This window comes from Oncorhynchus nerka, linkage group LG3 (assembly GCF_034236695.1).
Source record: "Oncorhynchus nerka isolate Pitt River linkage group LG3, Oner_Uvic_2.0, whole genome shotgun sequence".
In the NCBI taxonomy this organism is placed as follows: domain Eukaryota; kingdom Metazoa; phylum Chordata; class Actinopteri; order Salmoniformes; family Salmonidae; genus Oncorhynchus; species Oncorhynchus nerka.
In genome coordinates this window covers 22,453,345-22,470,760 of record NC_088398.1, presented here as the reverse complement: position 1 = coordinate 22,470,760, position 17,416 = coordinate 22,453,345, and positions in this window count along the sequence as shown.

Below are 17,416 nucleotides of genomic sequence, written 5' to 3'. Positions count from 1 at the left end.
AGTAAATACTACAGTATACTACAGTTTGCAATAACACAACAGTAAATACTATTGTAAAACGCTACATTAATTACTATAGTATATACTACAGTTTTCTATTACTACAGTATTTATACTATAGTTAACTGTAAATACTACAGATTACAACGGTATACTACAGTACACACTACAGTAAAGTCTGCAAAAACACTACACTTAATAGTATATATACCCTAGTATACTATAGTTTTTTTATGTGGAATGGTCTCTAGATCACTGGATAAAGGTGCTGCTGAATGGAGGAGAGGAGTTGACATTACTGTATACGTGTGATTTTGTACTGCCATGTTTGAGTGGAGGTATAACATGACTGGCACATTGAAATGTTATTCAAATATTGCTTTCAATAAAATGACTTTTCTTTTCGTTTTAGCCATCACATAAATTGCCTTTGTTTTGATTATGCTATGACCGCAACATTGTGGGGTTTGCAGACCACCTCGGACATCTCCCGTTGGTTTCAGTACTGTATTGACCATTTTGTAGAGAATGTTCCTATGGCATTACAATGACACAATCCCGATGGGTGCCTATTCCATTCAAACAGATACAGTAGCACAGACCTTACATCAGTGTTCCTGGTAAATAATACAGATCGTGAAAGGGACAAGTGTAATTGCTTTGTCTGAGACCCCACACATCAGTTGAGCCCATAATGAAGCAGCTTAGTCCTATTGAAGCTCCAGCTTCTTCACAGTAACTGTGAAGCTGCATGGACTAATCATACACAGTGAGAGGGACCCCAAGGCAATAGTCTATCATCCTACTGTAAGTCTTTAAGTGAGGCATAGTACAAAGGTATACAGAGCCCAGGTTAGTAGTGTAACTTTGTTTCCCCCTACTCTCAGTCAGCCATCGCTCACACCTGTGTGTGTGTGTGTGTGTGTGTGTGTGTGTGTGTGTGTGTGTGTGTGTGTGTGTGTGTGTGTGTGTGTGTGTGTGTGTGTGTGTGTGTGTGTGTGTGTGTGTGTGTGTGTGTGTGAACGAACGAGTAGGCTACACATTGGCTACAGTATGTGTGTGTGCTTGTGAGAATGTGTGTTGTAAGTGTGCTTGTGATAACATGTGTGTTTGTGAAAGAGAGAGAATCCCAGAGAGAGAACAAGGATTCCCTCAGGTTAATGTTTTTCTCACAGGAGTGGAAGAAAGTCTCAACATCAAAGGGCTTTTCACTCTTGATCCCGGCACATTCCACAGCAACCGTACCGAGGTGGAGAGCGATTGGTTTTGTTGTTGCTTTGTATATGCCATTTACACTTCCAGGGCGGATCCGATTTCCAACATTTTACATCCTCCAAAATGTAGTGGAATACCGACTGTTGATGGAAGCTGCCTCAGGGAGAGTCAGGATCACGCCACTCTGCATGCTTCTAGACATGAGAGGGAATGTCTTGTTAAAAAAATATGTATTTACCTTGTTTCAGAGGGAAGGTTTTATCATAATAATGATGACTCGTCTTTGTGTTCAAACATTTTCTATATGTGATTTGCTTGTCTTTCAGTTCATTAGTTGATTGTCTGCGGACTAGACACTAATCCGAAAAATTGGTGTACTCAGATTTACATTATCGTTCATCTCTGACAATATAGGGACACCTGGTGGATGATCATGGTACAGCATGAGCTCTTTAGAGTTGTAGTTTGTTCATTCTCCACAAGGGACTCTCATTGAGCTCACTTCCATGGTGGTATTTGCTGTAGCACAGCGCTTCCCAACCCTCGTCCTAGAATACCCCCAACAGAACACATTTTCATTGTAGCCCATGACAAATGCACCTCACTCAACTCATTGAGGCTTGATGATTAGTTGACAAGTTGAATCAGGTGTGCTTGTCCAGGGTTACAATAAAAATGTGTTCTGTTCTCATCGTGCTCTAGTGACTCCTTGTGGCGGGCTGGATGGCTGCAGGCTGACCTCTGTCGTCAGTTAAACGTTGTTTCCTCCGACACATTGGTGCAGCTGGGTTCCGGGCAGGTGTTAAGAAGCACGTCTTGGTGGGTCATGTTTCGGAGGATGCATGACTACATATTCGCCTCTTCTGAGCCTGTAGGTGAGTTGCAGCGATAAGACAAGCTCGTAATCACAAAATTGGGGAGAAAAAAGGGGGTTAAAAATATGTACTGTTGGGGGTACTGGAGGACCAGGGTTGGAAAACACTGCTGTAGCACACCGTGATCTGAAGAGTCACGATACATTTAGCGTAAAACAGTTGTACAGGCAATACACATATTTTTCTTTTGTAAAAGAGGTGTGATCACTGATCTTTATCTCTTTGTTAACAAAATATATTAAGTCTATCAAAAGTGTGCAAGTTTGAACATGTGTTATTTGGAAATTTCTGATCTAGACACCTTGGCTTACCCTCTCCCTCCTTTAGCCTCATGGTTCCAGTCTCAGGGTTGGGGAGTAACGGATTAGGCCTAATGAAATCCATAGGCCTAATGGACTCATGTTCAAACTTGCACACTTTTGATAGACTTAAAGGGGCAATCTGTAGTTTCTACATCTATTTTTGGACTTATACATTATATATACATTACCAGTCAAAAGTTTGGACACACCGTACTAAGTTTGGACACACCCACCTTTTTGCCTTGATGACAGCTTTGCACACTTTTGGCAAAGCATGCCGTTCTATGAGCGCAGCATTTATATTTCAACTCAACTCAATGAGCCAAATCAGTCCTCCGTGACAACAAAATCATAAACAACAGAGTAGGGCTGGCTAATAAGTCCTTCGTTTTGGGGTCATGCTCAAACAATTTGGCTAATCTATACTTCCATATTTCCAAGTCCTATTCTTGAAGATCAAGGGGTATAACATTTATTGCATTGACTGGAATTCTGATAGACTTTGGTTTTTAATGTAAAGATATCATTTAATGGAGTAGAAAGCGATGGGTTAGAAGAAGCCTACATAACCAATCCATAAAGTAAAATGTAGCATCCATATATGGCCAGCTATGTCAACTTTAACATTGATTTATCCTGCAATAGATGTTGTTCAATTGGGAACATACATGTTTGTCTTCTTCTAATGTCTCTTAAGGGGAAGTAATCTAAAAGTAACGGAATGTAATCAGATTACGTTACTGAGTTTGGGTAATCCAAAAGTAATGTTACTGATTGCAATTTTGGACTTGTAATTTGTAACGGATTACATTTAGAAAGTAACCTACGCAACCCTGCTCATGGTCTACCAGAGTGCGTCTGACTGAAATCACTTGTCATAGACATTTGTTATGTCTGAGCAGAGTTTCTCTCTAGCCAGATATGGAGACCATGGCCACCACATCGCAGAGCTAGGCCAATTTTTCACCTTTATTCACTGTTCTACAGAGCTGAATAGGAGAACTAACACAGTTCCAACTAAATGGGGGTCTGTAGATCTGCCAGGCCCAGACAGCCAGTCATCATCACCCTCACCAGACAGGTTTGATTATGGCCTTGGCGCTTCCCTGGAGGCCCTGAGGGGTGTGCTCGCGCGCGCGTGTGTGTGTGTGCGCTTGCGTGTGAGAAAGAGTGTGTGTGAGTGTTAAGAGTTTCCTCTAAACTAGGATCACTACTTGGATCACATAGTTTAGGAACTCTGGGCCAAAGGGTCCCTTAGAACACAAAGCAGCAGAGAATACACCCACAGACCACAAGCAAACCGTTTTTCCTGGATACTGAAAAACAAATATATCAATGGGAATAAGAGCAGTCAAAGCGTAGAGGATACCGTATACAGACGGGATGCACAGGTCAGGGTGTGTAGGAGATGTGGTGCCAAGTACAGCAGTGTTATTTACAGTCAGGAGGGGAGGTATTTAGTGAGCTGAACCCAGGTCAGTTCTTTTGAGTGCCTCTTATGATGTCATTCCAAATCTAGATCGTCACTAAAGCTATTATGAGAGGTACAAAGCATAGCTACGGGAAGTAGGGGTGCTGAGGGTGCTGAAAAATCTGAATTAATAAAATATACTAGTTCTGTATTAGCGAACCAATATAACCATCAAGATACACCACAAATTCAGCAGGGTCAGCAGTTTTGCATGCATCAATACTGCCTTCTAGTGGAGTGAAGTGTGTGAATTATAATCGAGGAGATTGAGGTAGTTCTTTCGATTGGTTATAATTACAGCATTCACCAGCCCTTAGGCCAACCAATGCATAACAGTATCTGTCATCCTTCAGTACCAGTGCATGGTAGGGTCGGTTTATACACACAAGGACCACAGTTATGGGATCAACTATATTGGTGTATAAAAGACTGACATGGAGGGTTACGTTTCCCAGCATACAACACATACATCAAAATCAACCAGATAAAGGAGATGATGATTGAAGTGAGATGAACTGAGTACTGAGGATGTAAATGGTTAACACAAACAGCAGACAGAGTAACACAGTTTACAGTGGGTAAAACACTCCAGTTTTGTCTTATGCTCATTTGCAACTAGAGAGAATATTTTGAGCGTAGATGTAAGACGAGATACAGAGAATTGCGACGTGTGTGAGGGAAGGAGACGCTCACACACACTACATCTGGAATGTAGACATTCACACCCGATTGACCATTACCTTTCACTCATACAGCCATGTGTTTTATAGCTACACACACATCCGGTGTGCTCACCATGCTTTCAGCCCTCTACAAATATTGCACTTAAGCCACTCTTCCTCCAACACCTCCTCAAAACGTTCCTTTCCACTTCTCACTTCTCCAAATTCTGTGGGATTGCTTGCTCTCTAAATAAATGTTGAATAATATTTTTCTTCCGTGATTTTTCTGTCCCTTTCAAAGCATTGTCCTTTCCTTCCTTCCCTCACTCACTCCCTCCTTCCCTCACTCACTCCCCCCTTCCCTCACTCCCTCCATCCCTCACGCTCTCCCTTAAGTCCTATATGGCCTCTGCTTTTCACCACATAAATTCATTCCACATTCTCTCTTGCAGAGCTGTCACTGGTCCACACATGCCGTGAGCTTTATAGATGAGAATCAGCAGGGTATCAGCTCTCTGATGGGCTCCTATGAAACTGGAGGAAACAGAGACTCAGGCAGACAGTGTTGAAGTTCTGTCTGACATCAGCCCCAGTTCTGGCCTGTCCCATTCCCCACTGTGCTCAACACACATGGCCTTGGGTAGGTCCAGGAGTTTTACCTGACCACATGACATGACCAGGAAAGATTCTGGTGGAATGGAATGGTATCAACCACATGGAAACCATTTGTTTGGTGTATTTGATACCATTACACCTACTCCGCTCAGCCGTTACCACGAGCACATCCTCCCCAATTAAGGTGCCACCAACCTCCTGTGCCCTGCCTGCATGTCCCATCTCCCACTGTGTTCAATTCACATGTCCATGTGTGTAAAGCCAGGTGTGAGCTGACAAGGAAAGTTTCGGGACCCCAGTTACAGCCTAAACCAGTGTTTCCCAGACTTCTCCTTGAGTACCCCGTGGCAGTTTCACTTATTTGATTTATTCCAGTAATAACACACCTGATTTAAATAGTAAGCCCATCATTAGCTGAAGTAGGTGTGCTATTGCTGAATTACGTCAAACATGTGGAACTAGCTTGGGGTACTCGAGGAGAGGTTTGGGAAACAAACCTGACCCAAACACATCCAAAAGACTCCATCAGCAGAAACGATGTCCAAATCCAGCCGACATAGCAGCCCTTTGCCGAGATCCCAGGGTGGGCTTGGTTAAGTAGGACAAAGTGGTCTAAATTGGGCTATTTGATTATCCGCCACTACGATTACCTCCGCAGGCCGGCCCAATCGCTCATCATGGCTGATTATTTGTATTTGGAAGGGTAGAAGTGCTCTGTCGTAGGTGGAGAGTGTGAGTCGTGTGTGGAGGGGGATGTGGTGATGAACTTTACAAATGGGGATGTCCCTCTTATGTAAACTAAACAGCTGAGAAACCAAACAGAGGGTAGAGGTCTAGGAGTTAGACTGGGATTAGGATGGAGCTCTACAGTTATTCCACTCTAGTGCGCTGTGTGTCATGGTCTCCAGACTAAACCACTCAGTTACAAATGGTCTTGCAGTAACTGCTATTCATACATATGGGGTAGTAGGAGGGTCTAATTGGACTGAATGTCTGGTAAAGTACATCACTTTGAAACGATTACATTTTTTACTGAATCCCATTTTGATGTGCGGTGTGATCTGTGCAATGATGTGAGTGTGTGTGGGTGTGGGGGGAGACAGAAAGAGAGAGCAGGGACAGAGAGAGAAAGAGAGAGCTGTTAGTTGGAAGCAGCTGTGGACCTGGCACTGGTTTTACCTGTGAGCTTTCTTTCACGGCAGGAACTCCATCGCTCTGACGGCCATGTTGCAATTCTGAATGCAATACAGAGGATGGAATATCAACATATTTCAAGGTATTTTCCCTCCTCCGCCGGAGGAAGCAGTCATATTTGTTTCTTTCCTCCTCAACTCCTTGGATGCCTCTCAATCGAGGACACCTTCAGTGAGTGTCGAGTTGACACACACACCTACGCAAACTCCCAGTCACACTTTTAATTCCCATTTGTACAGAACTGAAAACACTAGAGCAGAACATGCCTCAGGGCCTGAGCATATTCCAATTGTAGTGTTGTGAAAGATTGCAACCATTCCCCAGATGAAACCCTCAAGCCTAAAGCTACGTACTTTGTTATCATAGCATAGCATCATGATTTGAATTGTTTTGGGACGAAATGACTAGTAACACACAGCTTCAGCCATCCACCCAGCCACCACGCTGTGCAGCGGAACGTCTTCGAAGAGCTCCTCTCTCAGTAGTCTACATGGAAAACACTCTCCCTTTGGCAGCTTCCAGCGTCTCCCCGAAATGATTTACGACTCCGAATCAGTCGTACTGTTCACTTCCCCTGAGGGGAGTCTCCAGACGTCGCTCTGACTTTCCTTCTGCTGTCACGTCCCATTTAGATAGACAGCTCTGGGGTGGATGTGTCTCACTGCGTGAATGTTTTGTATCATTTAAACCCACAAGAGTTACCAATGAATCAACTTCAAGCAGTTGAAGATCCATTGATATGTATTATCTTTTCTATCTAGCTTTTGGATATAATGTATTTGAGCAATTTCGAGATATATATTAGAGCCATGACTTCTCAGGTTTGTTCTAGGAGTTTGGCCCCTGCTATATGCAATGTATCATTCCATAATGACTCCATGTTGTTTTTCTTGCTGGGTAGACAACTTCAGATAATTCCAAAACTTGCGCAAGACGAGAGTTCCAGCGGCTGTACTTCAGAGACTTCAGTACGCATCCGGACCGACTGCCTCTTTTCTCCTCTTTCCCTTATTCCTTACGAATGAAGTCTGGGCCTCTGAGTAGCAGCGCCATGCCCGAGTGAAATTTATTGATCTGCAACAGTCCCTGCGCATCTAATTGGCTGTTTTGGAGTTAACCCGGGTAGTGATGGTTCTCTCAGCTGCGGCCCAAATGTCTTCCCGGCCACAGCCTGTGGTGCTTTTGGTCTGGGTGTGCACTTTTCATAGAACCCGGCCGTAAATCTCAATTGCTCTCGCACTTTTAACATCTCCATTACCCTGGCTGTTTTGTCAGCACACCATTGGGTGTAACAGAATCCTGTCTAACCGACATTTAAGTCATTTCCTACCCTTAAGACCAGATATTACGGTGCGGCGGCCAGCGAAGGTAATGTAGCGGGTTGGCAGATTGGAGGATGGAGCCCAGGCAGCAGAATGGCAAAATGGGGACCCGGTTATAATCTAATTAAAGAGAGAGAGAGGGAAAGAGGCCCCAGAGGCACACAGGGCTGGCCAGCGCCAGGAGTGTTCCCCCAAACTGCACCGCAAAATACAATGTGGTAATGTCTCGAGGCCTAATTCTTCCGGAGGAGAGAAAAAAGGACCCTTTCCGGCTGCAGACGCTGACGGCCACATCCCACGCTCTGACATCAGAGAGGGAGAGAGACAGAGCGAGAGAGAGAGAGAGAGAGAGACAGAGCGAGAGAGAGAGAGAGGGAAAGAGAGAGAGAGAAGGAAGAGAGAGAGAGACAGAGCGAGAGACAGAGAGGGAAAGAGAGAGAGAGACAGAGTGAGAGAGAGAGAGAGAGAGAGAGAGAGAGAGAGAGAGAGAGAGAGAGAGAGAGAGAGACAGAGCGAGAGAGAGAGGGAAAGAGAGAGAGAGAAGGAAGAGAGAGAGAGACAGAGCGAGAGAGACAGAGAGGGAAAGAGAGAGAGAGACAGAGTGAGAGAGAGAAGGAGGGAAAGAGAGAGAGAGAGAGAGAGAAGGAAGAGAAACAGAGGGAGAGTCAAATAGGGAGAGAGAAAAAGTACAGAAATAGAGGGAGAGGGACCAGAGATGATTTATGCCCTGCTGTGCAGACACCAAAATAAATCTGGGGACATACACAGACAGGCTGGCCATAAAGAACAGGATCATTTCAGACGTTTTCATTTTTTAAACCCCAAATGAGCTAACTTCTCCTCCGTCGACGTCAAAGCTAAGGGTTTTGTTTTATGTCACTAGAGACATTATATGATATTGTTTCCATTCTGGGGGTGGGGGACTTACTCTATAGTTGGATGATATATGGGGCTCCTTACTCTCCTGGAGCTCATCTGGGGAGCTCCACAGTTAATTATGAGGTCTGCCGTCGTGAGAACTTTGTTAACAGTGTGTGGGCAGGCTTGTTAAAAATCCTACTAATTTGAGGGGTAGAAGTTATCGCATCACGCCTCTCTTTGCCATCAGATTACATTAGCCCGCGGGTTATATGTCAGTCGCCACACACACACGCACATACACACACACACACACGCACACACACACACACGCACGCACGCACGCACGCACACACACACACACACACACACACACACACATTTGCACGTACACACACATGTGTCTACACATGCACGTGTGCAGACATGCTAAGACTCACACACATTTGCATGCAGGTCTGCATACACACACATGGACTTCCAGGTGGCAAAGGGCTATGATACACTTCACTCATTCAGTTCACGCCGAGATCAATTTCACTGTGGCGATTCCACTTGCATGTGTTTGGTGTGCACCTTTTAGAAGGGAGAGGGATCAGTTTCAGTCACTGCTAGAAACGCCAGCTTCCTCCCCTCTCCTTTAAATGAACCTGATGTTGACTGTTAAAAGGACCGTGAACTGTGACCTTTGATAGCTGCAGCGAACACGTGTGCAGACGAGGAACCACTTTACATGGGCACAAAGGACTGGGGTCAATTCCATTTCATGAATTGTGTTTTCTATGTGTATATTGAATTTCAATTCAAGAGGTGAATTGGCTGAATTAGAAATGGAATTGACCCCAACCCTGCATAAATAAGCATAAATGTTCATTGAAAATGAGTCATATTTGTGAAGTAAAGTATCAACACAGCCTTTCAGTACACACAGAGGGTGGCCTATGAGACTCCCTCTCCAGTTGACCCAAACCTTGCCCCCTCCTCACCTTTCCTACATTTCTGATTAATTTCCCCTCATGTGATTAAAGCCACCAGATGCTCTGGCAAAACTTGTAAATGGCCAAACCCATAAACTCACAGCTCTATTTCTCCAACAGCTCTTTCTTGTGGAGAGCGCCAAGAGTGTCAGCCGGCATGTCCCTTCAGCACGGGATGCCACAAGTACGAATTTTGAACAAAGTGTTTACAGTAGAATGCTACACTGATGTGATCTAGATGTACTTCCTGTTTACTCTACCAGCGCTGCTGGAGCATTTGTTAGTCAGAATTCTGATCATATTGATTATCACATGCCACCTCAAAATGGAGCCCACATGTAAACCGCTGGAGCAGTGTGTGTGTGTGTGTGTGTGTGTGTGTGTGTGTGTGTGTGTGTGTGTGTGTGTGTGTGTGTGTGTGTACCAGCCTCTGTGTGAAAACCAAGGTTTGTTTGTGTTCAAGACTGTGTGTTTGCATGTTACGAGTCTGTGTGTGTATTCCAGCCTGTGTGCGTACTGTGTTTGCCTTCTGTGTGTTCTGACTCCAACCCTCTTGTGTAGTGCAATTAGCACGTAGTAATCAGCTCTATCAAATGGCAATCTGGTTTAAGGTAAACAGATGGGGTTGTATGATACAGTCGATTAAGAAAGAAAATGGTGCTTGTTGCAGTGTTTGATCAGCAGGCCCTCAAGCAGAACAGTTATTTACACGACTTACCACAACTATGGCAGTGTCGCTCAGTGTTAGGCATTTTAATACCAGGAGGCAATCTTTTAATAGGGTTTATTTATCGAGGAGAAAGGGAAATGACGTGTTGATTGCTGAACAACAAGACTGGCGTGCGTGAAGATGAGTGATATGTGAGAATGTTCCTGTAAATGCTTGGTGTTCTTTCATCTTGAATTGAGAGATGTGTGTTACCTCAATAACTACACTGGGGGACATTGTACATGTGGGAAAAGTAGTTCCATGTCTGTCAAACGTGTTTAGAGGATGTCAAAGCTCATGCTTTGTAAAATGCCATAAATATACAATGTATACGTTGTATAAATACATATATTCAAATTATGCTGAAGTTGAAGTTAAAGCAGTTACTAGTGACGTTGAGACATTATGTATAAAAGCCTTATAGGCCTAAAGGAGCTAACAAGTGTAGGGGGACAGATATAAACATTACAACCCACAGTCCGTCTTCATACTTGCCAACAGTGATGACTGAATTAGGGGGATTTTTTCCCACTTGATCTGGGACTTCTCTGGCAATGCATGGTGCTTTGGTGCGTCAGTGCGGGTCATTCAATATCAACAACTATAATTAGTAAACATAAACAGCTGGGGGAAGACACTGAGGAAGCACTGAATCAAAACTAGTCGAAGGATAGGAGTTTATTTCTTCAAAGAGGTGTGAGGAATTTGTTAAGACAATGTGTGATTCAGGAACAGTCAGCGACAGGGCCGGCTCTAGGCATTAAGCAACATATGCGATCGCTTAGGGACCCCGGCCACTAGAGGGCCCTTGACTGTTGACAGTTAGAATTGTAGAACACACAAGGTGCAAGTTCGAAATTTGGTTGTGCTTCAGCAGTTTTTCTCCTATTTTTTCAGTCATTAGTCTCAGCGGGGACATCAATAACCGGATGGGGAAATGGAAGAGAGAGCTTGAGTGAGAGTGACTAACAAAATCAATCAATTTATTTTACGCCTGCTACGTCAGGTTAGTCTGTCACTTACAGTCACTCAATTAGCCATGTCAGCTAACAATTTTTAGAATGGTAAGTTAGTCTAGCCAGTTAGTCTAGCATGCAGGGCACGTTTCCAGGGGCACTGACCTCCAGGGGGCCCCACTCTCACTCAGATATCATTAACATGACATACATAAGTCATGGCAAAATGTGTAGAACTGCAGAAAACTTGCTTTAAAATTGCAAAAATGTCTCACTGCCTCCCTGGCAAAATGAGTAGAATTACATGAAATTTGTCAAAACATTATATTATCATTTCTATCCGCACCATGGCAAAATGTGTAGAATTGCATTAAATGTACTTTAAAACGAAAAGTTATCTTGCCGCGTACATAGATAATCACTTAGGGCCTCTAAAAGGCTAGAGCCAACCCTGGTCACATTTATGAACTAAATGTTTTTTATTCATTGCTTACAGTATGAATGATTGATTTACCATTGTTTTCTAATAGCCCCATACAAACAATTAATGGAGAACTAATGTGGGTATTAATTCATAGGTAAACAAACTACGTAGGCTACAATGTTTTTACATTTTGCAGAGGAGAAACACACTTTTGAAAGAATAGTCTCAAATACAATACTGTCCCATCCCACGCTTCTTCCTGAGTGAAGTTGTTCTGTCCTCTCTCCCAGATTGACAACATCCCTATTGTTTCCTATTGGATGACTAATAGCTGCAGCTTTCACGCTACAGGGAGTTTTCAATTCCTTCTTGAGTCTGTCCAACTCCCCCACTCATTTTCTTTAAATCGGCACACCCTATCTTTCTGTTCCAGCTTCTTACTTCCTGCACTCTCCATCTCTCTTTACTTATACTTTTGTTTTCTCTCTCTCTCTCCTTTCTCAGTGTCAATTTTCCATCACAGACTTGCTGTGACATTGGTTCCTTCGCAGGTCTCCCTCAGTGCTTCTGTTTGTGCAGATGGATTATGTGTCACAGGAAGTCCCTCCCCCTCCTTCTTCTCTGTCTTATAATCAAGCCCCAGGGAGGTCTGGAACTCCCTGGAACTGATGCTGTTCTCCTTCCCGTACAAACCTCCTCCTCCCCTTCACTCTTCAGTCCCAACGAGCTATAGCCCGATTCAACCCCCAACCTCCCTCACAGCTCCTGCACACTGCACTGTCACCTGACGACTACAAACAAAAGACAGGATATAGGTCCATGTCTTACTGTACATTTCTCTTCAACAGATGTCATGGGGATGCATTTGATTTTTACATGGTGAATGACATGCCCATGTATTCAATCCCATGTATTTCATGTTCAACTAATACATAAAGAGTAAAACATGTTTGATTTCCAGGGTTAATTAAGCTACTGTATGACCTAAAGGATTCGGATAGACGCAGGACAAGAATGTGTTTTCTCAAACACCAAATCACAAAACAATAAAACATCAGAGTCTTTTACAATCTGAGACTGTGCTGGACGATTTTCAAACAAGCCTCCATAACATCACCTATATGCTCTTTATTAAGCCAGTAGTTCTCAAGCCGCAGCTCGGGGACCCCCTGGCGTATCACAATTCTGTCGCAGCTCTGAACTAGCTCACTTGAATCCCCTATTCAAGGGATTCATGTTTGTTGACAAGTTGAGTCAGGTGTGTTAGCTCCAGAATAGATTAAATACATGGAACGACTGGGGGTCCCCGAGGAGAGGTTTGAGTACCACTGCTCTAAGGCCTCACTATCAGCGTTGGTGTCTGAAATGAAATCGCCCCTCTTACAGTATGTCTCAATATCCTCCTATTGTCCTAGACGGCTGGTCATGCGTCATCTCCACACCGCGCGGACTCAGTAAACGGGTGAAGCCAGCTACTAGATACTCCTGATTGGGAAGACATGGGATTGTTCTGGAGGAAAGAAGGGAAATGCTTGGGAACTCCACTTCCCAGCTTGAGAGGAGACGGAGAGGATAATGGCTCCCCGGGGACCAGCCAATGACCTCACTGAGTGCAAAATATGCGAAGGTCACAGAGTTCCTATTGGGCCGCTGCTAAATCTGACTGACACCGGGCAGCAATAACCCTTGACTTCAGATCTGCTCTGCACACACTAATAATAGATGAATAAATGTCAAGAAAATATGTCTGAACTTTAAAAAATAAATAACTTGGCAACATGGTCTCATCAGATTATGTGAGAATATGGATATTTAACCATTGAAATGATAAGAGCGTCTGCTAAATGACTTAAATGTAAATGTAATGTAAATGTCACTTTCAGCTTCATGAGTGACATACTACAGTATGTCAACATTCTTAAATAATTCTAACGACAATCTGTAGTTGTAGCCATTCTTTTCAAATGTTTTGGAGTCATCAATCTAATGATTGCTGGTAAGGGATGGGTAAAAAAAACTTTGATACGTTCCCATCTGGTACGTTGTACAGTATATGATAATTACCATAAATAAAACTATAATGATGATTGTGATTACCATCTCTGATTGCTATTAGTATCGTGTTCCCCTTAATATGCTTGTGTAATGTAAGTGAGATCAGCATAACCCCATCGGCACCAGAGGTCAAGTATGCGTTAGCATTACTCATAGCTATAGGTCAGTTGGGATCACTTGAAGCATGACTGTAGCTATTCCCCCCTACCCCCTCCCCAACACTTACCAGTAGAGGTCAGCGTTCACATAGCATAGCATAGCATACCTCCCCACCATGAGAGAGTTGAGAGTCCCAGGCCATGGTATTGTTTAAACCACATGGAAACACCTTCACCGATCACTAACAATTCAATGGATTTTGATAGTTGCATTGGACCTGCCACTGACAGTGTGGTATGGTATGGCAACGCCCTGAGAGCAGATCAATGGTGGAGACTGGAGAGCTAGAATAATGTGCTAGGTGGAGCTAATGAGGTTCGACAAACACTTTGACATGTTGAGTGTTAGTCAGAGCTTTGAGTCCGTGACTAGCGGGAGAATCTAGCGCTCTGGGAATATGCCAGAGACCCCCAGGAACCTAAAGAGAGAAGGAAGCCGTTAAATCACAAAACGTTGACCTCACTCTTCTGAATTATTTGTTTTGTTGGAACAGCATGTTGTACTGGACGATCAGAGGGATGCTGAAGTAATGGAAGTGGCCCAATGCTGTTTCCAAGCTGCTGGAGTGAATGAGATTTGTGGGGGTCAGTAACAAATTGTGAGAAAAGCCAAGGGTGAGGCAATCGCAAAAACACTAAGGACTAATAGCACTGAAGGCATCATTCACAGATTGGATTCTGGACCAACTCAATGCCTTCTGGCACCCATTCACATCTGAAGTATGACGCCTTCCAGGGCTCAATAAGTGTGGGGGGCAACATGGTGGAGGGCATTTACAAATGTAGCTAGGAGGAAAGTGGCTTTGCGTTGTAGTAATGCATATGGAACCCGCCAATCTGGGACTTTGGGTGTTGGTGTTTCTTTTTAATTTTTTTTTTCATTTCACCTTTATTTAACCAGGTAGGCCAGTTGAGAACAAGTTATCATTTACAACTGCAACCTGGCCAAGATAAAGCAAAGCAGTTCGACACATACAACAACACAGATTTATACATGCAATAAACAAACATACAGTCAATAATACAGTACAAAAAGTATATTTCTCAGTGTGTGCAAATGAGGTAGGATACTAGGTTGTACTAGGTCCAGATCTAAATGGAGTTTTAGTGGGTGACCCTGAGCTGTTTGAGGTGTGGTCTCCCTGGTGCTAGGCTCTGCTCAGTACCACACGAGTCTGCAGCCGTGCAGCCAGCCAGGCTCTGTCGCCCTGCTCTGAGAACCTAGCAGGACCATCACGCTATCCACAGCTCCAAGCACCACCATAGATGGTGATGTCACCCCTGCTGTCTATAATTGTTCAATCGATAGACAATGGCCACCTCACTATTACCACCTTCATTTCTCTGTAGTACAGGGATATAGACATGAATCAGAATCTGTTAGCTGTATTTTGATTTCCATGCATTTTAGATGTTAATTATAGCTTCTGAAAAACTATATGAATTCAACTAAAACCAGAATCTCTAGCAGACAGAGAGGTAAGCTACAATGAATTTGTATAAAAACAAAAAAACATTGGAAGATTTCTTGGATTTATTAAGCGATCATTATCTTGGTGGCAGGTTTAAAAATCATAGTCATCATAGTTATCATAGTCATCATAGTTATCATAGTTATCATAGTTATCATAGTTATCATAGTCATCATAGTTATCATAGTCATCATAGTTATCATAGTTATCATGGTCATCATAGTTATCATAGTCATCATAGTTATCATAGTTATCATGGTCATCATAGTTATCATAGTCATCATAGTTATCGTAGTCATCCTAGTTATCATAGTCATCATAGTTATCATAGTCATCATAGTTATCATAGTCATCATAGTCATCACAGCTATCATAGTCATCATAGTTATCATAATCATCATAGTCATCATAGTTATCATAGTCATCATGGTTATCATAGTCATCATAGTTATCATAGTCATCATAGTTATCATAGTCATCATAGTCATCCTAGTTATCATAGTCATCATAGTTATCATAGACATCCTAGTTATCAAAGTCATCATAGTTATCATAGTCATCATAGTTATCATAGTCATCATAGTCATCACAGCTATCATAGTCATCATAGTTATCATAATCATCATAGTCATCATAGACATCCTAGTTATCAGTCATCATAGTTATCATAGTCATCATAGTCATCCTAGTTATCAAAGTCATCATAGTTATCATAGTCATCATAGTTATCATAGTCATCCTAGTTATCATAATCATCATAGTTATCATAGTTATCCTAGTTAACAAAGTTATCAAAGTCATCATAGTTATCATAGTCATCATAGTCATCACAGCTATCATAGTCATCATAGTTATCATAATCATCATAGTTATCATAGTTATCCTAGTTAACAAAGTTATCATAGTCATCATAGTCATCATAGTCATCATAGTCATCATAGTTATCATAGTCATCATAGTTATCATAGTCATCATAGTTATCATAGTCATAATCGTCAACATAGTCATCATTCAGTTTCTAACAGGATACATGTCTATTGAATTCCTAACAAGATATGAGATCAAATGTATTTACACAATGCAATCAAAAGTAATAAAACAAAGCTATGTTACATTTCATTACATTTTATCCAGAGCGACCTTCATTCAGTATATTTGGCAGTTCATATTTACAGCATGATAGATATTACCTTAACTATGCAAGGTCATTCAGTAATAAACATTAGCTTTATTGTACAGTACTTACTCAAAAGAGAAAATATACAGCATATTCAAGTGCAACCAACATCCCACAAAATTCAACAAGACCATTGCAATCCTACTCAACATATCAGTGTACACTGAGTGTACAAAACATTAGGAACACTTGCTCTTTCCATGACATATCAGGTGAATCCAGGTGATAGCTAGGATTCCTTATTGACATCACTTGTTAAATCCAATTCAATCAGTGTGGATGAAAGGGAGGAAACAGGTTAAAGAAGTATTTTCAAGCCTCGAGACAACTGAGACATGGATTGTGTATGTGTGTGTGTCATTCAGAGTGTGAATGAGCAAGACAAAAGATTTAAGTGCCTTTGAACGGGGTATGGTAATCGGTGGCAGGCGTACCTGAGTGTGTCAAGAACTGCAACACTGCTGAGTTTTTAACGCTCAACAGTTTCCCATATTTGTCAAGAATGGTCCACCACCCAAAGGACATCCAGACAACTTTACACAACTGTGGGAAGCATTGGAGTCAACATGGGCCAGAATCCCTATGGAACGCTTTCAACACCTTGTAGAGTCCAAGTCCCAATGAATTGAGGCTGTTCTGAGGGCAAAAGGAAAGTGTTCCTAATGTTTTTTACACTCAGTGTGTGCTGAAAACCAACAGCAGCGTCAAAATACTGCATAAATAAGTTCATAAATAAGATAATAATGTAAAAGAAAAGTCTAACTCTATATTTACAAGGCATAGATGACAAGATAGGTTTTGGATAAGTACTTGGTTTGAATGAACTGATACCTCTTTTTATTTGAAAGATATCCACAAAATGCTGAGTGTAAAGAGACAACAGTTAGTGCCTAACAGCACCATATATCAAGTACATCGTTTTCACGTCCGCAGGTATTTTCCTGACAACGGTCATAAATCTAAAGCTGAAATTC